The sequence below is a fragment of the Triticum dicoccoides genome, chromosome 3A, assembly GCF_002162155.2.
Source record: "Triticum dicoccoides isolate Atlit2015 ecotype Zavitan chromosome 3A, WEW_v2.0, whole genome shotgun sequence".
Classification (NCBI taxonomy): domain Eukaryota; kingdom Viridiplantae; phylum Streptophyta; class Magnoliopsida; order Poales; family Poaceae; genus Triticum; species Triticum dicoccoides.
Window position 1 is genome coordinate 218,746,722 of NC_041384.1, and position 25,948 is coordinate 218,772,669.

The 25,948-nt window shown below is 42.5% G+C and overlaps 1 long non-coding RNA gene across 2 annotated transcripts; it reads left to right on the forward strand.

Moving 5' to 3' along the window:
• The first annotated feature begins 14,589 nt into the window (after positions 1 to 14,589).
• Positions 14,590 to 17,990, forward strand: LOC119271493. Of its 2 annotated transcripts, none has more exons than XR_005134555.1 (5): positions 14,590 to 14,892; positions 14,981 to 15,069; positions 16,073 to 16,156; positions 17,663 to 17,743; positions 17,904 to 17,990. It is a non-coding gene; the product is annotated as an uncharacterized LOC119271493 (long non-coding RNA). The 2 variants fall into 2 exon arrangements; XR_005134556.1 differs by having other exon boundaries at positions 16,083 to 16,156.
• The last annotated feature ends 7,958 nt before the right edge of the window (positions 17,991 to 25,948 follow it).

Genomic DNA, 25,948 nt, shown 5'->3' on the forward strand with positions numbered 1-25,948 from the left:
TCTATTCGATGTAGTCTTCTTTTGCGGTGTGTTTGTCGAGATCTGATGAATTGCGGGTTTATGATCAAGTCTATCTATGAACAATATTTGAATCTTCTCTGAATTCTTTTATGTATGATTGGTTTATCTTTGCAAGTCTCTTCGAATTATCAGTTTGGTTTGGCCTACTAGATTGATCTTTCTTGCCGTTGGAGAAGTGCTTAGCTTTGGGTTCAATCTTGCGGTGCTCGATCCCAGTGACAGAAAGGGAAATGACATGTATTGTATTGTTGCCATCGAGGATAAAAAGATGGGGTTTATATCGTATTGCATGAGTTTATACCTCTACATCATGTCATCTTGCTTAAGGCGTTACTCCATTCTTATGAACTTAATACTCTAGATGCATGCTGGATAGCGGTTGATGTGTGGAGTAATAGTAGTAGATGCATGCTGGATAGCGGTCGATGTGTGGAGTAATAGTAGTAGATGCAGGCAAGAGTCGGTCTACTTGTCACGGATGTGATGCCTATATACATGATCATACCTAGATATTCTCATAATTATTCGCTTTTCTATCAATTGCTCGATAGTAATTTGTTCACCCACCATACTTATGCTATCTTGAGAGAAGCCAATAGTGAAACCTATGGCCCCCGGGTCTATTCTCCATCATATAAGTTTCCAATCTATTTTATTTTGCAATCTTTACTTTCAATGTATATCATAAAAATACCAAAAATATTTATCTTATTATTATCATCTCTATCAGATCTCACTCTTGCAAGTGGCCGTGAAGGGATTGACAACCCCTTTATCGTGTTGGTTGCGAGGTTCTTATTTGTTTGTGTAGGTACGAGGTGACTCGTGTGTGGTCTCCTACTAGATTGGTACCTTGGTTCTCAAAAACTGAGGGAAATACTTACGCTGCTTTACTGCATCACCCTTTCCTCTTCAAGGGAAAACCAACACAGTGCCCAAGAGGTAGCAAGAAGGATTTCTGGCGCCGTTGCCGGGGAGATCTATGCCAAGTCAAGACATACGAAGTACCCATCACAACTCTTATCCTTTGCATTACATTATTTGCCATTTGCCTCTCGTTTTCCTCTCCCCCACTTCACCCTTGCCGTTTTATTCGCTCTGTCTTTCCTGTTCGCCTCTTTCTCGCTTACGTCTTGTTGCTTGTTGCCCTCATGGCTTTACCAAAATGAGTTGATCCTCACCTTACAAGGTTGGAAGAAATCGAAAACAACGTTAGAAGTTTTATGTCCTTGTAGTTTGAGCATAATAATTTCTCTAGAAACGAGCTTAAAGAACAAAAAAGTTTTATCGGTTTCATGAATAAAGATCTCAATGATATGTCTAAGGAATTTTATGGTTTGAAATCTCAGCTTGCTCATCTTGAAAAATTAATTGCTGAAATCTCGGATAAGGAGGCCACCTTAGTTAATAAGATGGCCGCTAAACCGCAAAGTTTTCATGATAATAAGGATGAAGATCTAAAAGTGATTGATGTGTCCCCTATTAAATCCTTGTTTTTCAATATGAATCTTGATAATGATGGGACTGGAGATGAGTCAACTTTAGTTAGAAGGCGTCCCAATGATTCAGAGTTTTTAGATCTTGATGCAAAAATTGGTAAAAGTGGGATTGAAGAGGTCAAAACTTTAGATAGCAACGAACCCACTATCTTGGATTTCAAGGAATTTAATTATTATAATTTCTCTTTGATAGATTGTATTTCCTTGTTGCAATCCGTGCTAAATTCTCCTCATGCTTATAGTCAAAATAAAGCTTTTACTAAACATATCGTTGATGCTTTGATGCAATCTTACGAAGAAAAAACTTGAGTTGGAAGTTTCTATCCCTAGAAAACTTTATGATGAGTGGGAACCTAAAATTAAAATTAAAATTAAAGATCGTGAATGCTATGCTTTGTGTGATTTTGGTCCTAGTGTTTCCACGATCCCAAAAACTTTGTGTGATTTGCTAGGTTTCCATGAATTTGATGATTGTTCTATAAACTTGCACCTTGCGGATTCCACTATTAAGAAACCTATGGAAAAGATTAATGATGTTCTTATTGTTGCGAATAGGAATTATGTGCCCATAGATTTCATTGTTCTTGATATAGATTGCAATCCTTCATGTCCTATTATTCTTGGTAGACCTTTCCTTAGAACGATTGGTGCAATTATTGATATGAAGGAAGGGAAATTAAATTCCAATTTCCGTGAAGGAAAGGCATGGAAAACTTCCCTAGAAAGAAAATTAAATTACTATATGAATCAATTATGAGAGCCACTTATGGATTGCCTACCAAAGATGGCAATACCTAGATCTATCTTCGCTTTTATGCCTAGTTAGGGGCGTTAAACGACAGCGCTTGTTGGGAGGCAATCCAACTTTATTTTTATTGCTTGCTTTTTGTTACTATTTAGTAATAAATAATTTATCTAGCCTCTGTTTTGGTTGTGTTTTTTTGTGTTTAATTAGTGTTTGTGCCAAGTAGAACCGTTGGGAAGACTTGGGGGAAGTCTTTCTGATCTTGCTGTAAAAAACAGAAATTTTAGCGCTCACGAGAATTGCTTCCATTTTTTATTGGAGGGTGATATTTAGTTAATTATTTTTGCAGATGATTAATAGATAAATTCCTCACGTCCAGAAATTTACTTTAGAATTTTTGGGGTTCCAGAAGTATTCGAAACCTACAGATTACTACAGACTGTTCTGTTTTTGACAGATTCTCTTTTTCGCATGTTGTTTGCTTATTTTGATGAATCTATGGCTAGTAATAGAGTTTATGAACCATACAAAAGTTGGAATACAGTAGGTTTAACACAAATATAAATAAAGAATGAGTTCATTACAGTACCTTGAAGTGGTGGTTTGTTTTCTTTTATTAACGGAGCTCACGAAGATTTTCTTTTAAGTTTTGTGTTGTGAAGTTTTCAAGTTTTGGGTAAAGATTTGATGGATTATGGAACAAGGAGTGGCAAGAGCCTAAGCTTGGGGATTCACAAGGCACCCCAAGGTAAAATCCAAGGACACCAAAAATCCTAAGCTTGGGGATGCCCCGGAAGGCATCCCCTCTTTCGTCTTCGTCCATCGGTAACTTTACTTGGAGCTATATTTTTATTCGCCACATGATATGTGTTTTGCTTGGAGCGTATTGTATGATTTGAGTCTTTACTTTTTAGTTTACCACAATAATCCTTGTTGTACACAACTTTTGGGAGGGACTCACATGAATTGGAATTTATTAGAATACTCTATGTGATTCACTTATATGTTTTGAGTTGTACAATTGTAGCTCTATTGCTTTGCTTATATCTTTTAGATCACGGCGGTGGTTCTATTTTATAGAAATAATTGATATCTCATGCTTCACTTATATCATTTTGAGAGTCCTTTAGAACAGCATGGTAATTCACTTTGGTTATAAATTTTAAATGCTAAGAGAAGTTGGATGCTTGATAGATGGTTTTGAGATATAAAGGTGGTAATATTAGAGGTGTGCTAGTTGAGGAATTGTAAAATTGACGAATACTTGTGTTGAAGTTGGCAAGTCCCGTAGCATGCATGTATGGTAAACATTATGTGACAAATTTGAAGCATGGGGTGTTCTTTGATTGCTTTCCTTATGAGTGGCGGTAGGGGATGAGCGATGGTCTTTTCCTACCAATCTATCCCCTAGGAGCATGCGCGTAGTGCTTGGTTTTGATGACTTGTAAATTTTTGCAATAAGTATTTGAGTTCTTTATGACTAATGTTGAGTTCATGGATTATACGCACTCTCACCCTTCCATCATTGCTAGCCTCTTCGGTACCGTGCATTCCCCTTTCTCACCTTGAGAGTTGGTGCAAACTTCGCCGGTGCATCCAAACCCCGTGATATGATACGCTCTATCTGTTGGGGAATGTAGTAATTTCAAAAAAAATCCTATGCACACGCAGGATCATGGTGATGCATAGCAACAAGAGGGGAGAGTGTTGTCTACGTACCCTCGTAGACCATTCGCGGAAGCATTATATCAACGCGGTTGATGTAGTCGTACGTCTTCACGATCCGACCGATCCAAGTACCGAAAGCACGGCACCTCCGAGTTCTGCACACGTTCGGCTCGGTGATGTCCTCGCCTTCTCAATCCAGCAAGAGGGGCAAAGTAGTAGATGAGTTCCGGCAGCACGACGGCGTGGTGACGGTGTTGGTGAAGAACAATCTCCGCAGGGCTTCACCTAAGCACTACAAAAACTATGACGGAGGATAAACTAGAGGGGACGGGGTTGCCGGCACACAACTTGGTGTTTCTTGATGTGTCTTGGGTGCTAGCCCTATCCCTCTATTTATATGTTGAGCCTTGGGGTCGAAACTTGGAGTAAAAGCCTCCACAAAGTCAGTTTCACCTGAAAGGCAAGAGTCCTTCTTGGACTCCAGGGCCAGACGCCACGGTTCCCGGCGTCTGGACCCAGACTCCAAGGACCCTGGCGTCTGGCCCCTGGACTCCACAAAACTTCCTTTTGCGCTTTCCAAAAACCTTGTGGGCTTTCCCCTTTGGCCCAAATAAAGTGTTCTCGTACCCAAACATTTCGGGAAACATCCGAAACCCCTTCCGGAGTCCAAACACTATTATCCCATATATCAATCTTTATCTCCGGACCATTCCGAAGTTCCTCGTCATGTCCGTGATCTTATCCGGAACTCCGAACAACATTCAGTCACCAACATATATAACTCATAATACTATATCGTCAACGAACGTTAAGCGTGCGGGCCCTATGGGTTCGAGAACTATGTAGACATGACCGAGACACCTCTCTGGTCAATAACCAATAGCGGAACCTGGATGCCCATATTGGCTCCTACATATTCTACGAAGATCTTTATCGGTCGGACCGCATAACAACATACATTGTTCCCTTTGTCATCGGTATGTTACTTGCCCGAGATTCGATCGTCGGTATCTCAATACCTAGTTCAATCTCATTACCGGCAAGTCTCTTTACTCGTTCTATAACACATCATCCCGCAACCAACTCATTAGTTGCAATGCTTGCAAGGCTTAAGTGATGTGTATTACCGAGTGGGCCCAGAGATACCTCTCCGACAATCGAAGTGACAAATCCTAATCTCGAAATACGCCAACCCAACAAGTACCTTCGGAGACACATGTAGAGCACATTTATAATCACCCAGTTACGTTGTGACGTTTGGTAGCACGCAAAGTGTTCCTCCGGTAAACAGGAGTTGCATAATCTCAGAGTCATAGAAACATGTATAAGTCATGAAGAAAGCAATAACAACAAACTAAACGATCAAGTGCTAAGCTAACGAAATGGGTGAAGTCAATCACATCATTATCCTAATGATGTGACCCCGTTAATCAAATGACAACTCTTTGTCTATGGTCAGGAAACATAACCATCTTTGACCAACGAGCTAGTGAAGTAGAGGCATACTAGTGACATTCTGTTTGTCTATGTATTCACACATGTATCATGTTTCCGGTTAATACAATTCTAGCATGAATAATAAACATTTATCATGATATAAGGAAATAAATAATAACTTTATTATTACCTCTAGGTCATATTTCCTTCAGTCTCCCACTTGCACTAGAGTCAATAATCTGGATTACACAGTAATGATTCTAACACCCATGGAGCCTTGGTGCTGATCATGTTTTGCTCGTGGAAGAGGCTTAGTCAACAGGTCTGCAACATTCAGATCCGTATGTATCTTTCAAATCTCTATGTATCCCACCTGGACTTGGTCCCGGATGGAGTTGAAGCGTCTCTTGATGTGCTTGGTTCTCTTGTGAAATCTGGATTCCTTTGCCTAAGCAATTGCACCAGTATTGTCACAAAAGATTTTTCATTGGACCCGATGCACTAGGTATGACACCTAGATCGGATATGAACTCCTTCATCCAGACTCCTTCATTTGCTGCTTCTAAAGCAGCTATATACTCCGCTTCACATGTAGATCCCGCTACGACGCTTTGTTTAGAACTGCACCAACTGACAGCTCCACCATTTAATAAAAACATGTATCCGGTTTGCGATTTAGAATCGTCCGGATCAGTGTCAAAGCTTGCATCGACGTAACCATTTACGATGAGCTCTTTGTCACCTCCATAAACGAGAAACATATCCTTCATCCTTTTCAGGTATTTTAGGATGTTCTTGACCGCTGTCCAGTAATCCACTCCTAGATTACTTTGGTACTTCCCTGCTAAACTAATAGCAAGGCACACATCAGGTCTGGTACACAGCATTGCATACATGATAGAGCCCATGGCTGAAGCATAGGGAACATCTTTCATTTTCTCTCTATCTTCTGCAGTGGTCGGGCATTGAGTCTTACTCAACTTCACACCTTGTAACACAGGCAAGAACCCTTTCTTTGCTTGATCCATTTTGAACTTCTTCAAAACTTTGTCAAGGTATGTGCTTTGTGAAAGTCCAATTAAGAGTCTTGATCTATCTCTATAGATCTTGATGCCCAATATATAAGCAACTTCACCGAGGTCTTTCATTGAAAAACTTTTATTCAAATATCCTTTTATGCTATCCAGAAATTCTATATCATTTCCAATCAACAATATGTCATCCACATATAAAATTAGAAATGCTACAGAGCTCCCACTCACTTTCTTGTAAATACAGGCTTCTCCAAAAGTCTGTATAAAACCATATGCTTTGATCACAGTATCAAAATGTTTATTCCAACTCCGAGAGGCTTGTACCAGTCCATAAATGGATCGCTGGAGCTTGCACACTTTGTTAGCTCCCTTTGGATCGACAAAACCTTCCGGTTGCATCATATACAATTCTTCTTCCAGAAATCCATTCAGGAATGCAGTTTTGACATCCATTTGCCAAATTTCATAATCATAAAATGCAGCAATTGCTAACATGATTCAGACAGACTTTAGCATCGCTACGGGGGAGAAGGTCTCATCATAGTCAATCCCTTGAACTTGTCGAAACCTTTTGCAACAAGTCGAGCTTTATAGACAGTAACATTACCATCAGCGTCAGTCTTCTTCTTGAAGATCCATTTATTCCCGATGGCTTGTCGATCAACGGGCAAGTCAACCAAAGTCCACACTTTGTTCTCATACATGGATCCCATCTCAGATTTCATGGCTTCAAGCCATTTTGCGGAATCTGGGCTCACCATTGCTTCTTCATAGTTCGTAGGTTCATCATGGTCTAGCAACATAACCTCCATAACAGGATTACCGTACCACTCTGGTGCGGATCTCACTCTGGTTGACCTACGAGGTTCAGTAACAACTTGATCTGAAGTTTCATGATCATCATCATTAACTTCCTCACTAATTGGTGTAGGTGTCACAGGAACCTGTTTCTGTGATGAACTACTTTCCAATAAGGGAGCAGGTATAGTTACCTCATCAAGTTCTACTTTCCTCCCACTCACTTCTTTCGAGAGAAACTCCTTCTCTAGAAAGATTCCTAATTTAGCAACAAAAGTCTTGCCTTCGGATCTGTGATAGAAGGTGTACCCAACAGTCTCTTTTGGGTGTCCTATGAAGACACATTTCTCTGATTTGGGTTCGAGCTTATCAGGTTGAAGCTTTTTCACATAAGCATCGCAACCCCAAACTTTCAGAAACGACAACTTTGGTTTCTTGCCAAACCATAGTTCATAAGGCGTCGTCTCAACGGATTTTGATGGTGCCCTATTTAACATGAATGCAGCTGTCTCTAGAGCATAACCCCAAAATGATAGCGGTAAATCAGTAAGAGACATCATAGATTGCACCATATCTAGTAAAGTATGATTACGACGTTCGGACACACCATTACGTTGTGGTGTTCCGGGTGGCGTCAGTTGCGAAACTATTCCGCATTGTTTCAAATGAAGACCAAACTCGTAACTCAAATATTCTCGTCCATGATCAGATCATAGAAACTTTATTTTCTTGTTACAATGATTTTCAACTTCACTCTGAAATTCTTTGAACTTTTCAAATGTTTCAGACTTATGTTTCGTTAAGTAGATATACCCATATCTGCTTAAATCATCTATGAAGGTGAGAAAATAACAATACCCGTCGCGAGCCTCAATATTCATCGGACCACACACATTTGTATGTATGATTTCCAACAAATCTGTTGCTCGCTCATAGTTTCGGAGAATGGCGTTTTAGTCATCTTGCCCATGAGGCACGGTTCGCAAGTACCAAGTGATTCATAACCAAGTGGTTCCAAAAGTCCATCAGTATGGAATTTGTTCATGCGCTTTATACCGATATGACCTAAACGGCAGTGCCACAAATAAGTTGCACTATCATTATCAACTCTGCATCTTTTGGCTTCAATATTATGAATATGTGTATCACTACTATCGAGATTTAATAAGAATAGACCACTCTTCAAGGGTGCATGACCATAAAAGATATTACTCATATAAATAGAACAACCATTATTCTCTGATTTAAATGAATAACCATCTCGCATCAAACAAGATCCAGATATAATGTTCATGCACAACGCTGGCACCAAATAACAATTATTCGGGTCTAAAACTAATCCCGAAGGTAGATGTAGAGGTAGTCTGCCGACTGCGACCACATCGACTTTGGAACCATTTCCCACACGCATCGTCACCTCGTCCTTAGCTAGTCTTCGCTTAATCCGTAGCTCCTATTTCGAGTTGCAAATATTAGCAACATAACCAGTATCAAATAACCAGGTGCTACTGCGAGCATTAGTAAGGTACACATCAATAACATGTATATCACATATACCTTTGTTCACCTTGCCATCCTTCTTATCCGCCAAATACTTGGGGCAGTTCCGCTTCCAGTGACCAGTCTACTTGCAGTAGAAGCACTCAGTCTCAGGCTTAGGTCCAGACTTGGGTTTCTTCTCTTGAGCAACAACTTGTTTGCCGTTCTTTTTGAAGTTTCCCTTCTTCTTCCCTTTGCCCTTTTTCTTTAAACTGGTGGTCTTATTGACCATCTACACTTGATGCTCCTTCTTGATTTGTACCTCCGCATCCTTTAGCATTGCGAGGAGCTCGGGATTCGTCTTATCCATCCCTTGCATATTATAGTTCATCACGAAGCTCTTGTAGCTTGGTGGCAGTGATTGAAGAATTCTGTCAATGACACTATCACCCGGAAGATTAACTCCCAGTTGAATCAAGTGATTGCAGTACCCAGACATTCTGAGTATATGCTCACTGACAAAACTATTCTCCTCCATCTTGCAGCTATAGAACTTATATGAGACTTCATATCTCTCAATCCAGGCATTTGCTTGAAATATTAACTTCAACTCCTGGAACATCTCATATGCTCCATGATGTTCAAAACATCGTTGAAGTCCCGGTTCTAAGCCGTAAAGCATGGCACACTGAACTATCGAGTAGTCATCAACACGTGACTGCCAGGCATTCACAATGTCTGCAGTTGATGGTGCAGGTGGTACACCTAGTGGTGCTTCCAGGACGTAATTCTTCTGTGCAGCAATGAGGATAATCCTCAAGTTACAGACCCAGTCCGTGTAATTGCTACCATCATCTTTCAAATTTGCTTTCTCAAGGAACGCATTAAAATTTAACGAAACAACAACACGAGCCATCTATCTATAATCAACATAGACAAGATAGAAACTATCAGGTACTAAGTTCATGATAAATTTAAGTTCAATTAATCATATTACTTAAGAAGTCCCACTTAGATAGACACCCCTCTAATCTTCCAAGTGATCACGTGATCCAAATCAACTAAACCATGTCCGATCATCACGTGAGATGGAGTAGTTTCAATGGTGAACATCACTATGTTGATCATATCTACTATATGATTCACGCTCGACCTTTCGGTCTCCGTGTATCTGTTATATGCTAGGCTCGTCAAGTTTAACCTGAGTATTCCGCGCGTGCAACTGTTTTGCACCCGTTGTATTTGAACGTAGAGCCTATCACACCCGACCATCACGTGGTGTCTCAGCACGAAGAACTTTCGCAACGGTGCATACTCAAGGAGAACACTTATATCTTGATAATTTAGTGAGAGATCATCTTATAATGCTACCGTCAATCAAAGCAAGATAAGATGCATAAAAGATAAACATCACATGCAATCAATATAAGTGATATGACATGGCTATCATCTTCTTGTGCTTGTGATCTCCATCTCCGAAGCACCATCATGATCACCATCGTCACCGGCGTGACACCTTGATCTCCATCGTAGCATCGTTGTCGTCTCGCCAACTTATGCTTCTATGACTATCGCTACCGCTTAGTGATAAAGTAAAGCATTACAGGGCGTTTGCATTGCATACAATAAAGCGACAACCATATGGCTCCTGCCAGTTGCCGATAACTCGGTTACAAAACATGATCATCTCATACAATAAAATATAGCATCATGCCTTGGCTATATCATATCACATCATGCCCTGCAAAAATAAATTAGACGTCCTCTACTTTTTCAAGTTTTACGTGGCTGCTACGGGTTGAGCAAGAACCGTTCTTACCTATGCATCAAAACCACAATGATAGTTCGTCAAGTTAGTGCAGTTTTAACCTTCTCAAGGACCGGGCATAGCCACACTCAGTTCAATTAAAGTTGGAGAAACTGACACCCGCCGGCCACCTATGTGCAAAGCACGTCGGTAGAACCAGTCTCGCGTAACCGTACGCGTAATGTCGGTCCGGGCCGCTTCATCCAACAATACCGCCGAACCAAAGTATGACATGGTGGTAAGCAGAATTACTTGTATCGCCCACAACTCACTTGTGTTCTACTCGTGCATATAACATCTACGCATAAAACCAGGCTCGGATGCCACTATTGGGGAACATAGTAATTTCAAAAAAAATTCCTACGCACATGCAGGTTCATGGTGATGCATAGCAACGAGAGGGGAGAGTGTTATCTACGTACCCTCATAGACCATTCGCGGAAGCGTTATATCAACGTGGTTGATGTAGTCTTACTTCTTCATGATCCGACTGATCCAAGTACCGAAAGCATGGCACCTCCGAGTTCTGCACACGTTCGGCTCGGTGACGTCCTCGCCTTCTCGATCCAGCAAGAGGGGCGAAGTAGTAGATGAGTTCCGGCAGCACGACGGCGTGGTGACGGTGTTGGTGAAGAACAATCTCCGCAGGGCTTCGCCTAAGCACTACGAAAACTATGATGGAGGATAAACTAGAGGGGACGGGGTTGCCGACACACGGCTTGGTGTTTCTTGATGTGTCTTGGGTGCTAGCCCTACCCCTCTATTTATATGTTGAGCCTTGGGGTCGGAACTTGGAGTAAAAGCCTCCACAAAGTCGGTTTCACCTGAAAGGCAAGAGTCCTTCTCAGACTCCAGGGCCAGACGCCAGGGACCCTGGCGTCTGGCCCCTGGACTCCGCAAAACTTCCTTTTCCGTTTTCCAAAAACCTTGTGGGCTTTCCCCTTTGGCCCAAATAAAGTGTTCTCGTACCCAAACATTTCGGGAAACATCCGGAACCCCTTCCGGAGTCCAAACACTATTATCCCATATATCAATCTTTATCTCCGGACCATTCCGGAGTTCCTCGTCATGTCCGTGATCTTATCCGGAACTCCGAACAACATTCCATCACCAACATATATAACTCATAATACTATACCGTCAGCGAATGTTAAGCGTGCGGACCCTACGGGTTTGAGAACTATGTAGACATGACCGAGACACCTCTTTGGTTAATAGCCAATAGCGGAACCTGGATGCCCATATTGGCTCCTACATATTCTACGAAGATCTTTATCGGTCGGACCGCATAACAACATACGTTGTTCCCTTTGTCATCGGTATGTTACTTGCCCGAGATTCGATTGTCGGTATCTCAATACCTAGTTCAATCTCATTACCGGCAAGTCTCTTTACTCGTTTCGTAACACATCATCCCGCAACCAACTCATTAGTTGCAATGCTTGCAAGGCTTAAGTGATGTGTATTACCGAGTGGGCCCAGAGATACCTCTCCGACAATCGGAGTGACAAATCCTAATCTCGAAATACGCCAACCCAACAAGTACCTTCGGAGACACCTGTAGAGCACCTTTTTAATCACCCAGTTACGTTGTGACGTTTGGTAGCACACAAAGTGTTCCTCCGGTAAACAGGAGTTGCATATTCTCATAGTCATAGGAACATGTATAAGTCATGAAGAAAGCAATAGCAACAAACTAAACGATCAAGTGCTAAGCTAATGAAATGGGCCAATTCAATCACATCATTATCCTAATGATGTGACCCCGTTAATCAAATGACAACTCTTTGTCTATGGTCAGGAAACATAACCATCTTTGACCAACGAGCTAGTCAAGTAGAGGCATACTAGTGACATTCTGTTTGTCTATGCATTCACACATGTATCATGTTTCCGGTTAATATAATTCTAGCATGAATAATAAACATTTATCATGATATAAGGAAATAAATAATAACTTTATTATTGCCTCTAGGGCATATTTCCTTCACTATCACACATAAGCCTCCTTATATCTTCCTCAAAACAGCCACCATACCTACCTATTATGGCATTTCCATAGCCATTCCGAGATATAATGCCATGCAACTTTCCACCGTTCCATTTATTATGACATGTATCATCATTGTCATATTGCTTTGCATGATCATGTAGTTGACATCGTATTTGTGGCAAATCCACTGTTCATAATTTTTTCATACATGTCACTCTTGATTCATTGCAATCCTGGTACACCGCCGGAGGCATTCACATAGAGTCATATTTTGTTCTAAGTATCGAGTTGTAATTCTTGAGTTGTAAGAAAATAAAAGTGTGATGATCATCATTAGAACATTGTCCCATGTGAGGAAAGGATGCTGGAGACTATGATTCCCCCACAAGTCGGGATGAGACTCCGGACGAAAAAAGGAAAAGAAAAGAGGCCAAAAGAAAAAAAAAGGAAAAAAAAGGCCCAAATAAAAAAAGAAAAAAAAAATAAATGAGAGAAAAAGAGAGAAGGGACAATGTTACTATCCTTTTTCCACACTTGTGCTTCAAAGTACACCATGATCTTCACGATAGAGAGTCTCTTATTTTGTCACTTTCATATACTAGTGGGAATTTTTCATTATAGAACTTGGCTTGTATATTCCAATGACGGGCTTCCTCAAATGCCCTAGGTCTTCGTGAGCAAGCGAGTTGGATGCACACCCACTTAGTTTCTTTGATGAGCTTTCATATATTTATAGCTCTAGTGCATCTGTTGCATGGCAATCCCTACTCCTTGCATTGACATCAATCGGTGGGCATCTCCATAGCCCATTGATTAGCCGCGTCAACGTGAGACTTTCTCCCTTTTTGTCTTCTCACACAACCTCAATCATCATATTGTATTCCACCCATAGTGCTATGTCCATGGCTCGCGCTCATATATTGCGTAAAAGTTGAAAGAGTTTGAAAAAGGCTAAGTATGAAGCAATTGCTTGGCTTGTCATCGGGGTTGTGCATGATGAGAGCATTTTGTTTGATGAAAATGAAGCATGGCCAAACTATATGACTTTGTAGGGTTAAGTTTTCTCTGGCTATGGTATTTTTATAAGACATAATTGCTTGACTAGCATACTTGGAGTATTACTATTTTTATGTCAACAATAAACTTTTATCATGAATCTTTCAGATCTGAACATTCATGCCACAATATAGAAAAATACATTGAAGAATATTCTAGAAAGCATTCCACATCAAAAATTCTGTTTTTATCATTTACCTACTCGAGGACGAGCAGGAATTAAGCTTGGCGATGCTTGATACGTCTCCAACGTATCTATAATTTTTGATTGTTCCATGCTATTATATTATCTGTTTTGGATGTTAATGGGATTTATTTTACACTTTTATATTATTTTTGGGACTAACCTATTAACCGGAGGCCCAGCCCAAATTGCTGTTTTTTTTTGCATATTTCAGTGTTTCATAGAAAAGGAATATCAAACGGAGTCCAAACAGAATGAAACCTTCGTGAACATGATTTTTGGAACAAACGTGATCCAGGGGACTTGGAGTGGACGTCAAGAAACAATCGAGGAGGCCACGAGGCAGGGGGCACGCCTACCCCCCCTCCAGGCGCGCCCTCCATCCTCGTGGGCCCCCCGTTACTCCACCGACCTACTTATTTCTCCTATATCAAGAGACAAGAGAAGGATGTTCCTACAAGGCTCCACAGAGATCAGCGATTCTGGGCCGTTGGATCGGTTCCCTTGATGCGTTTTCGTCCGTTGGATCGAGAGGTGGGAGGATCTGGGCTATCGAATTTGGAAGAAACACTGCTGAAATGAATAGTAATGGCAACAGAATGTAAATACCATGCCCCCACCAGGGTATTTTGGTCATTTCGCATGGTGGGGGTATAAAAGGGGCCACGCCATGGAGATGACCTAGCCGCCTCTCTCTCCCGCACTCGCGCAGCCGCCTCCCTCCCTCCCTCCCACGCAGCCGACTCCCTCCTCCCTCGCTCGCGCCTTCACCTCGTGCCTCCACCGCGCCCAGCTCCTCCCGCCTCGCCGCCGCCTCCCCTCCTCTCCCGTGCGCCTCCTCCCTCCCACCCGCCTCCCTGCCCCGCCGCCGTCTAGTTCCAGCCCCTGCCCCGTCGAGCGGCCCATGGCGGTGCCGGATCCGGTGTTGGGGTTGAGGCGCGCTGCCCGTGCGTGGGGAGAGGCACCCGGACCTCGCGTGGCCCGGAGCTATACGACGGCATAGGGCGTGAGTCGTCTCCCTTATCCTGCGTCATCGCCTGCCTCTTCTCCTCCCCTCCTTTCGTTTCGTTGCTCAATCCTCTCTGTAGTCCTGCTCCCTGGTCCATGAGTCGTCGCTGGGTTGGTCGCCGAGGGGCTCCGATGGCGGCGCGCTGGGGTGACGTCGGCTAAGGTGATTCTCCTCTCGGTTCTTTCCTCTTTTCTGTGTTCGAATTGTCATGGCTGGCCAGTTTTGGATCTTGGGTGTCTATTACTTGCAGGTCCGTTGTTCTCCTCCTCACTTGGCCTAGATTTGCTGTGCCGCTGGTCGATCTATGATGGTCTTCGCGTTTTCATCAGGAAACTACAGGTCGACCTCTCGTTTTCCTTATCTCTGTTTTTATGTTTCTTGTTTGTCTGTGTGTATTGCTCGGTATGGTGTGTCCGTCGATCATATGGGTGTGGATGGTGGCAAATCAGTGAATTTGTTTGGTTTCTTCTTGTATTGGCTGGGTCCTCTGGTTGGATTTTGGTAGTTCACATTTGTCTCTTTATGTTGATGGAGACGAATGGTGGTGTCCTCCGGTTAGATTTTAGTAGTTCTCCATTGTGCCTCCTTTGTTTGCTTGTGCGTGACAGGTGTTTTTTTCTTAGTTGTCTAGATCTTGCTAGGGCCGGCATTCTCTCTCTATGATTGTAGTGAGATTTTCAGAAGAGGTCGATGTACCAGGGTATACGCCTTTTGGACTGGTTTGGTGACATTATTCTTTGTCAGGTGACGTGTGAAAAAAATAAAGGGTTTGGTCTGTTAAGTGGCCTCTGTCGATTGATTTGGTCTGCCTAAGTTATTATGGTTGGGTATCCCTCTGCTTGTTATAATGGTCTCAGTGCTGGATGTTTGCCTTGTCTTAATGGGTGGATGTTTGGTTAGGAAGAGAGTGTTGGATTTGAGCTCCGCCGGGCTGTTAAGATGTTGTCCATGATGGTTGGCAACTTGGCATGGTTGGTTGCAAAGAGAATTTGAGATTGTGTGCTTGATGTGTTTACAGTTCTGCTAATGAGGGTGCCTTCTAATAGGGGGTGTCTGCTGTTAGCTTCTTGCTGCGAGATTCGGTTATCTGGTGCCCATGCTTTAGGCTTTCATTCTGTGTCTATGCATGTTGACCAACTGCACCTGAATGTGTTTCACGCTTGCTATGCTCATCGGGTCTGCTTGTTTTTGCTTGCCACCTTCAGCTATTATGTTATGTTAGTTCTCTGCTTTAGTGATTATCTGCACTTCTCAATTACAGACTTCATTGCTTCTACATATGGTTTCTCTGTTTATTAATTTGCCTTGCTTTCTTTCATGGTCCTTACTTTCTGTTTGGCAGCTTGTTTCAGTTACAACTGAGTTCTTGGGTTGCACTTTGTTGTTGGAAACTACTTACTGGTGGAGCTGCTGCTCGGTTCATAGGGTAAGTCATGCCTTGCTATGTTTCCTATTGCTTGCTATTTAGTTGTGTTTATTACTATTTTCACAGGCTTCTGTGTTCTTCCCTTTGTATGGTCTGCGTTGGTATTTTTCCGGTTGCTCCTTAATAATTAATTATTATAAGCATTTTTATTATCAGTTCTTCCTGTGTGCCTCTGCTTGAGGCTGTTGCGAGCTATTGTCGATTGCCGTTTCATTCTTATGTTTGAGAGGTGGCATCTGATGGTTTTCTGCTTGGAGGGGTGGAGATTGATGTTCTTACTAGGGATGACGTGGTGCCGTGTCAAACCAATTTTTACAAGGGATATATGGGTTTGTTGTTGCAGATTACAATTACGATAGCATGTTAGCATATAAAAGGTGTTGCGCAGTTGGTTCTGGTGCTTGCAGGTGCGCTTGCCCAGCCTGCCTGGCCTCTGGTACATGCAGGCGGGCAGGTTGATGTCGCTGGTATAAATACAAGTGTTCAATTACAATTATTGTATTCACAGCTGGTCAATTCGGTGTCTGGGTTCTAAAGCCCATCTAGGAGTGTCTTACATAGATTATGTCTGGGTCATTATATTGTTCCCTTGGGTATGCTTGTAATAAACATCTCTTTGTATGCATGAATCATTATTATTTCATTTAATTGGCTCTACTGTCTCTTGTGCTCCTGTTTGATACTTTTTTGCATTTACCTGTGCCGTCTTTACTTCGCTTTCGTCTTAATATGCAGTATTTGCATATATGTGTGCTCATTGCTGATGATGGCTCGCCGTCGGCGTGTTTTGCATGCTCCTGTTGTTGGTGTTTGTGGTATTCGTAAGAGAAATGGTATGTTGTCTATATGGTCATTTCCTTAGGTTTTGTTTGGCTTGCATCTGTTCATTTGTGTCGGTTCTGTCGTTTTCTAGGGGATGCCTGGTTCCCAGTGCTCACTCCTGCCATGTTGGCTAGAAATCGGAAGAGGCATAAATTACTTAGGGGCCTTCGTTGCCATGGTGTTACATGTACTGGTTTTCTTGGTCGGGGTTCCTGTCTTTCCGTCCTTAGTATCTTTGTTTTGGCTGTTGTTTCTCATAACAACATGCATGTAGATCTTCGGTTTGAAGGGGACTTGCCAACTGATTGGACTGGTTTTCCTGTCGAGGTAGTTGACAATCGCAAAGGTACTAACTATTAGGTTGATGTTAGTTTTGTTTTTTCCTTTTCCTGTCATGACGGCCTCCTTGAGTATTGTGTTTTCTGTAGTTTCCTATAAGGACAGATCTTACTATGGTCCTCCTGAGTACCAGTGCCCTCACTGCAAGGCTTCTTTTTGGTTTGAGGAGAGGGCCAATCCATATTCTTCATGTGTGCTACGTAGAATTGTTTATAACCTTTGTTGCAAAGGTGGAAAAGTCGTTGTTAAACCTTTCAGAAATCCTCCTGCTTTATTGAGTCATTTATTATCCTGTCATGGTGATCGTGTTTCCAAGCAATTCCTGACAAAGATACCGCATCACAGTTGGACGGCATTTACGTCTATTGTGGCGACGTCATTCGTTCGCTGGAAGGCACGCGGGGGTTAATATCTTCAAAATTTGTGGTCAGGTCCATCATCTTATTGGTTCTCTTTTGCCGATGAAAACGATTGTGCCGTCCAGCCATACCACTGGTCGGCGTTACTACCAGGAGAACTTTCAGGATGGTCTTACAATTTGTTGAGTGGATGAGGCCCCTGATACTTTTACTATTTTTACATGTAGTCCAATGTGGCTTGAGATTACTAAGATGAAGCTTAACGAATATCTAGATGAAATCCAGTCAGGCCATGCCTATGGTCCTATAAACGCTGGTACCATTTTATTTACCCTTTCCATGCAACTACAGCTTGAAATTTCTGACTGATGTTTAAAGCTTCTTGTTTTTCTATCTCATTTTCTGTTGTTTTGCTTTGCTTTGCAGTTCTGTACACCGTCGAGTTTCAGAAGTTCCTGGTATTCCCGTGGAAGTATGTTTTTAGACCAGTGGAAGGTCATTTAATGATTAAGTTTATAAAGCGCACTGAACTTGTGGAGAGAACTGGAATGGAAGCAGAGTTCCCCTTCTGTACGTATGCATTGACTCCAATAGCTCAGCTCCCTAGGCCTACAGATATGCCTGAACGCTTTACAAGTGATTTTGTGACTAATCATCTTTTCTCTCGTTTGTTTGGTGGTGATTTTATAATAACTCTTCTTTGCTTGCGTAGATGTCATTAGAGTGATTACTGGAATCTCTGAAGCTGTTCAAGTATGTTAGTGCAAAATCTCAGTGCGTTCTTTTTAAAGACAAAGCAGTTTGTTGACACAGACAAAGAGAGCTTGGTAACTTCCAGATCATCTGTATTTTCAAACTTCTCCTTCCTTCTATGCTTATTTATGTGTGTTTCTTCTCACAGGCCATTGAAACAGTCGGATCAGTTAATGAGTCTGTTGCTGAAAAGGACAATTCACCACAACTTGGCAGTTCCATGGAGAAAGATAACTTACCATTGCCTGACAGACCTCCGATGCAAAAAGGTGCTCGCCATTTCTTTACTTATACCCCAGTGCTTTGCTTGCATTGCAAGATACTCAATCTAATGTGCCATTTTCAGGCCCCAACCATCTGTGCCTGTCGATGCTCGAAGCAATCCGAGCAAGTGGGGCAGATAGAAGTAGAAACATCGCCTGGGTAATCATAGGGCTTTCTTTTTTCCAAATTCTTCTGGACCTTCTTGTGGTCTTTGTTACCACCACACATTCTCATGAGTGGTTCCCTTTTGGTCTTCGTGCTCTTTCAGTAAGCAAGGCATCTTTTGGAGACCCAAGAATTTTTGTTAACGTTGCTGTAAATGGACGGTTTCTTATTAGTATGCCTGTACGAGCGATTCCTGTGCTTGAGCTTCGGCTCGTGGGCACTTACCGCCACATCACTTGGTTGCTTATGGGCAACAATGACAGCTATCACAATCATGTTGCTGTCCATCCGGACTATCAGGCTACTTGGCTAGAAGCTGTATTTTTGTCAGGTTTGAATGATTCAGATTCGCTTATTGCAGTCTCATTTCTTGGTTTAAGTATGTATAATATTCTGTGCTGAGTCCTTGTCTGTTGCATGTGTGCAGGACTGCAGGGTATGAGATCGATGTATACATGCATGCCCTAGACTCAGGTGCCCCGGAGTGAAATGGGAGTCGAACGGCTAGACATGCCATACAATGTTGCCTTCTTTTCCGCAATACCCTGATTACCCAATTCCTGATGTACATTCCGATTCGTGTCTCTACTGCAGAACTTTAGCTCATAGAGCAGAAAACTGCAGAACTTCCGCCCTTTGGTTGACTCATCAGGCTCACCACCTTTTGGAGCTCATCCAACAGTCAGTCTACTTAATCATAATCATAATCAATCTGTTGCTATTGCTATCTATCGCCATACCCACAAGAGGGTAATTTATCCAACTCCCCGTGCGAAAGCAAGTCCCGCGTCAGCAGTGTTTCGAGTTGTTCCTTGAGAGCAGGCTTATGGCATTCCAGGTAAACATAACAATATGAGAGAGAACTCCATTCGGCTTATAAGTACTCGATTGAACCAATTGTTTTTTCATTTCCCAGTAGGTCACCTTGGGCCAGCTGCTGACTTTCTAGAAAGAGACAAGGAAGTCGATTCAACATAAGGAAAGAAAGCATATTTAAGGTTTACTCCTTCCATGTCTAGTAGGAGTGCGTGCTTCTTATTGCCTTTTGAGCAGTAGTTGTATACATTCCTCACTCAGTCTAATTAATTATCTTTCTCCCTACCCAAATACCAAGGGAGGTTTATGAGTCGTATCCTCCTTACGAGATAGCGGAAGTAGCATTAGCGGGAAAAGTAAGCTCCTTTTCAAGCCTTCTAAATGAGTGGTTGATGATTCACTTTCTGATTATTACCCGCTAGCTATTGAAGCGGCAGTGTGATGTCGGCCCACTGCGGAATGGGAGCCACCTAACTATGATTCAGTGAAGGTTCCACCTTCCTTCCACAGATATAGTTATAGTAGTTCCACTCGATGTGGATCACGCCCATGCTTGCTCAGCTCCAGGATCAGGCTCCTAAACCTATTTTCAATAAATAAGTCATCTGGTCTATGTTGTTGGAGTTCCACATGACGCCTTAATCCCACCTCTGTGTCTAAGGAATAGCCTTTTCTTCTTTTCTTTATTGTTTGTGGGAACATGTAAGATTAGCAATGGAAATTTAGCTACGGCCGTCCCTTCCTCAAGCAAACAACGCGAGACTTAGTTAATGAAACAGGAACTCCATTCCTTGACACTAATTTCTGATACAGAAGTGGAATCGAAAAAATGCGGGAAAAATGCACATTCAATATTGAGAAAATGTTGCGTAACTGCCCTTGCCTCAAGGTCTTGAGAAACCAGAAACTAGTGTTCGATGGCCCAACAAATCCTATTGGTTTTCGCAGGGGATGTCATTTTTACAAGCTTTCGCATGCTGAGCGTGACTATGGATTTTATATAGTTATGGAATAACCTTCTTATCCGCGAGTTCTTCGGCCAAAGACTCCTGATATCGCTTGTTGGGCCCTTGATTCCGAAGTACCAGTACCGAAGGCAGACTTGAATGCATTAGGTTGGGAAGCGGCCTAGAAGGTGCTTAAAGATAGGTGACAGTTGTGAAAGTTTAGTCGACTTGTCGACAGCAACTGACCTTTCTTTCATCAAAAGTAGGAATGAAAGCTGGCATGCAGATAAGGAAATCTCTTTTCTTCTCTTCTACTCGGCTACGGACTTTCTAAAAGGAGAAGCAATAAATACAAAAGTGCTAGGTTTGGATTTGAGTGAGATCCCGGATCGGTAGCTTCAGATATCCCCTCAGACCGGAATGAGAATTTCGATAGATTTCTTTGCTTTAAAGCATAGTTGCAGGTAGGTTATGCTCCTTTGCTTCATCCCTATAGTCTAAGGATTGCCAATCAAATAGTAGCAGTAGACTAGCCATATTCATCTTCTACAGTCTCCTGTTTCCCCCTATTTAAAATGGTAAGCCTGCGCAGCAGAAAAAAAAGGCGCTCTAATCGTACTCGAGCCCTTAATCCCCCAATAGGGCTTACTTACCCGAGTCAATCCTTTCCTTCCTGTGCGAAAGCAAGGCCTCTTTCTCGACTTTACTTGAATGCCATTTACTGAGCTATCTTCTTTTTTCTTCTTCTGGCGAAAGCACATTTTATTATTTTACGGAAGCAAGACGAAAGGTCATTTCGCCAATCTGGGGAATAATAGTTAAAGCAATCGATCGGAGAAGCCCCCCCTAGTATTGAGAATGAAAAAGTGGATTCATTCCCCAGGCGTGTGTGTGTGCTTTCCACGGGCCTGATCTCGATTTCTTCTTAAGCTGTTATGTCCTCCGAAGTGAAGTGGATTGGTCGGAAGCTAGACTCCAACATCATCGATACTCAAATAACCGGCTCTGATACATGGCTTAGAACCTTCAATCTTTAGCCATTATTCCCAGTTCAGGTGGTTAGGTACCAAAAGTTATAAATAGGCCCAATTTCTCCTTTTATACTAGATTTCCTTAACAAGGGCATCCAATTCTTGAAACAAGTCACGCTCCCTTCTCTTTCCACTTTCACTTTCATGCCCAGTTCTTTTTCGACTTGGCAATCGTAGCAATTTATGTAAAGCCTCCTGATCCGGAGAAACATGCTCGATACATTCTAGTGAACTACGAAGAGAAGCTAGAACGGTGGAAGCCTGAATCCAGTGAGTGCCCATTCTTAATAAACTTGGGAATAGTAGCTCCTATGGTTTCTAGAGCGAGTGAATGAAACGCTATCTTCTTATGAGCGGAGATAGAGAGCTATGCCACAATCAATAAGTGAGATGCTGTGGGCGAGGAATCTTCTGTCACAATAGAGGTCTTCTTTTCGAATTTAAGTGGGACTAGCTTCTTCCTCAATTGATATTACTGACAATCTAGCAATTCCATCCTTTAGAAGAAGATAAGTAAACCATTTCTTTGAATTGCATGATTGAGTGATGGATGCGGACAATCACAAGCCTACTTTGTTTATAGAAAAGAGCGTATAACCCCCGATCCCTACCTGTTGTAGAGAATATATCGTCTAAACTCTTCTGTGCCATTTGCCGCCTAATACACTATTTCAGTATAATGTTGTTTGCTGGTGCACATCTCTTGATTGACTATTTATTGGTTATTAAGCATTAGTGAGCTGACCTATGTACATGTTCTGAGTCAACCCCCAGATATGTATCTCCTTGCCTTGTAATCTCTCATTCATCTATTTATGTGCATGCTTTAGCGAAGTCTCCTTGCCATTTCTTTACGGTTACATTAGTGTGGATTGTTCTTCTGATTCTTATAGGCCTGGCACCCTAGCTTCGATAGATTTATTTGATTTTGCAAGCTATGGCACAGGAATGTGATATGGGTCGTATCCCGCACCTCCCTTGATTCCGTGTGAAATCCATCCAAAAAAGCACGAGTTGGATCGGCGTAAAGAACAAGACGAACGTGGTATTATCTCTATTAGGACGGTTATGAGGCTCTGCTCTTTTTTTTCTTTATTCAATATCTATTCTTTGTTTCTTATATTCCGCTAATTGTTATCTTGAATGTATCTTTATGCTTAATAGATAACTGGTGATGCTAGAGCTGTCAAGAAGGCATTGTTTTCAGTATCAACCATCATCTACAAATGCCCATCAAAAGAGACCATTTCTCTTGAAACTTCTGTCCCTCCAAGCATTGTACATCCTTCAGAGCTTCCTGTCTATCCTGCTAGTAACTTCTACTCAGTGTCAGATGCAGCTATACCTTATGGAATGGACATCCAAATCTAGCTATCTTAGCAAAGGAAGTGGCATTCAAATCTACAGGTTTTCTTCTTTAGCCTTTTTGCCCAGCGTTGTCATTATTGACACGTTTTTGCGATCCCTGTTTTTGAGATCCTCAATGACTACCACCAGAAAGGGAATGTGACCACCATTCTTATTTGATAAAAGTGTCTCCACTATAGCACTAACGATCCTAGATAGCAGAGAAAGCTTGATTGGAGCTAAGAACTATTTCTAAAGGATCCCTTCCACTCTTGTGTGGAAAGATCTTTCTTCGTTCAGTCCAGTCTGATTTAAAACGTGTTGTCTACTATTATAGGGGCTGTCGTTAGGGTCACTCCTTCTTATGCCGGGAGATGGCAGTTATCTATATTTAGAAATAATAAAGAATATGGGTGTGATTGTCATCACAATGGAGTGATCGAGTAATCAGCCCTATAGGTTCCTCTCTATTTAGATAGACCCCATCAACATGGCCATTCCCTTCTCCTGGTAGCAAAAACCCATTAGAGGTTTGATTCTCAAAAGAAAACAGACCAGAAACTTGAAACTAGTCCTACTCGCCAGGTGGCTTTATCAATTTGAGTTTAAAAATAGGGAAAAAAAGGGTGTCAAAAGTAGAAGTATCATATCTTCTTAAGGAGCCCAACTCTAGCTAGAGAATAAGAGGATTAGGTTTTGGCAGGATGCGAGGTGCCAACTTATTAAGCATGAGAGTCGTAAGATCCCGGTTATAGAAGAAGAGTAGGCCAATCCCAATCTTAGGCTGCAACAAACAAGGAAATTCCTGTCATCAAATCGGCCTGATCCCCAAAAGGAAATCGCAATCCAAAATCCCTATATACGATATACGATAGATTCCGGGCACCTTGCTACATGACACTTGTCTCGCATTGCATTACTGACTGCTTCTTCTTTTGATTTCTTTGCTTTGATGATGCCCTTGTCCCAAAGAGAGTTCTTCAGCTGAAGAGTACTTTGGCACCCTAGAACACATCTCCCTCTGGATGAAGCCAACAGGTCTCAGACAAGAGTAGTATCTGTGGCTTCATCGAAAACTATCAGCCAAAATCCAAATAAAATGCATCATAGACCCAACATCATCCTTCACTAGGAACTACAAAAGCAACATCCAACTTCAATCTGGCGGCCTCTGCACACAAAACCTCCGATATATAAGAAAAGAAAACCTTTTTTACAATATGGGAATTTGGCCCAATAGTCCCTCCAATTTGAAGTGATCAAGCCACCACTGGTACCAGTAGGGAATAGGTACTACCACCTCCTCCAGCTCTAGCTGAGCTCTCCAGTTCTTCTCCATCAGTGAGTTGCAATGGGAGCATCTCAACTGGTAGAATCTGTGCAATCCAAGCCTTCTGGGACATCATCCACCCGCAACTGCTTTCTCTCTTGCAGCTCTTTCATAGCAATGGCCTTTATGTTTGGAGGCTAACCTAGGCATCCATCACTCTCCTCCCAAAGAAAAAAGATGCCAACACCGTCGAGGATTTCAGGCCAATCAGTATCATCTCGAGATTCATGAAAATCGTTTCAAAGAAGAGGAACAAACATTGTCTTTAACAACACTCATCCACTTATTGACATTGACACGTATCAATCGGCGTTTATCAAGGGTCGCTCACTCATAGAAACTTTCTTGGTTGTGACAGAACCACTTATCTTTTGCCACAAACATAAGATCCCTATGGTCCTACTCAAGGTAGACTATCGCAAGTCATTTGACCGAGAAAGAGAAGAGTTGTGTCTTAAAGTAAAGACGAGGATGTGGAAATCCACACACACTTGTCTTTCAGGCCCAGCCCACCAGGGATTTCCAAATAGTTAGCGGCGGGTCTTTCTTCTTCTGGGCGAGCTGCGAAGCTACTTTTTCTTTCTTTCATTCCATCTGTCTCTGTATGCTTGGGTGAATGCCATAAGCGGATTTATATGCCCCGGTTCCCAGGGTTAGGGTATTCCCTATGTTGAGCCTACTCAGATCACAACAAAACTTTTGGATTCTCTTTCGCCTATCGGCCGGCTTTAAACAACCTTCACATTTCCTGCTGAGGTCCCAAGTCTCCAAGTGGGCCCTCTTGGCCACCTAAGACCTTGGCTTTTTAGAGAATCCCGCTCCTGTGTCGTAGGACCTGTAGCTCGGCAGTCCACCGGGTAGGTTTGTTTATCCTTCCTTTTTCGAGTGTCTTCTTGGATAGTTATAGCGGCCCATAGGCGCAAGATGTACCTTGTGGAGGGCGGCGGTCCCCTGGACATAGCATAGTCCTTTCAGGCAGTGGCCGTTTAGTCCATGGCCCGTTGGATGGTCGGTGCAAGGCCAGAAATTGGAACACATTGATTCCGCTCGTTCCTGTCCTTCGCTTCAGGGCCTGTCCCTCGGTGTGGTCAGTACTCCATACTGTCGGGTAGCAAAGCTTACACTTGTTCACTTATTATGATGGTTCACCAGGGCCTCTTTCCTCCTCCCTTTTCTGCTCACTCGTAGGGGTCTAGACCCCCACAAAGGGGGAGGGAGTCGACTGAACATCTCAGCCATTGGCAGGAATTTCGCCCGCATCCGATCCCTAATTCTTGTTCACCCTGGTGATCGTGTTGGGTAAATTGTGACCTCGTACGATCGTATCGGGTGAGCAACAGCCGCTTCGTCACAATACTGACTTATGGGCTAACAGGTCACACTTTGGCCAAGTATCCTACAAAGAGACTCCCGAGAGCCAAAAGTATTAAAGGAATGGCCATAGGAATGGGCGCATCATGACATCTTTATCTGTCTCGCCCGAATGAATTAGTTGGTACTAGAAATGTTAGAAATAGTAAACGAGAGGAGTAATAAGAAGTGAAAAGGACAGAGACACTTCCCAACCAGAAAGCAAAGTTCCCACCGATGGTATACTTTGTGTAAGCGAGCTCTAAGAT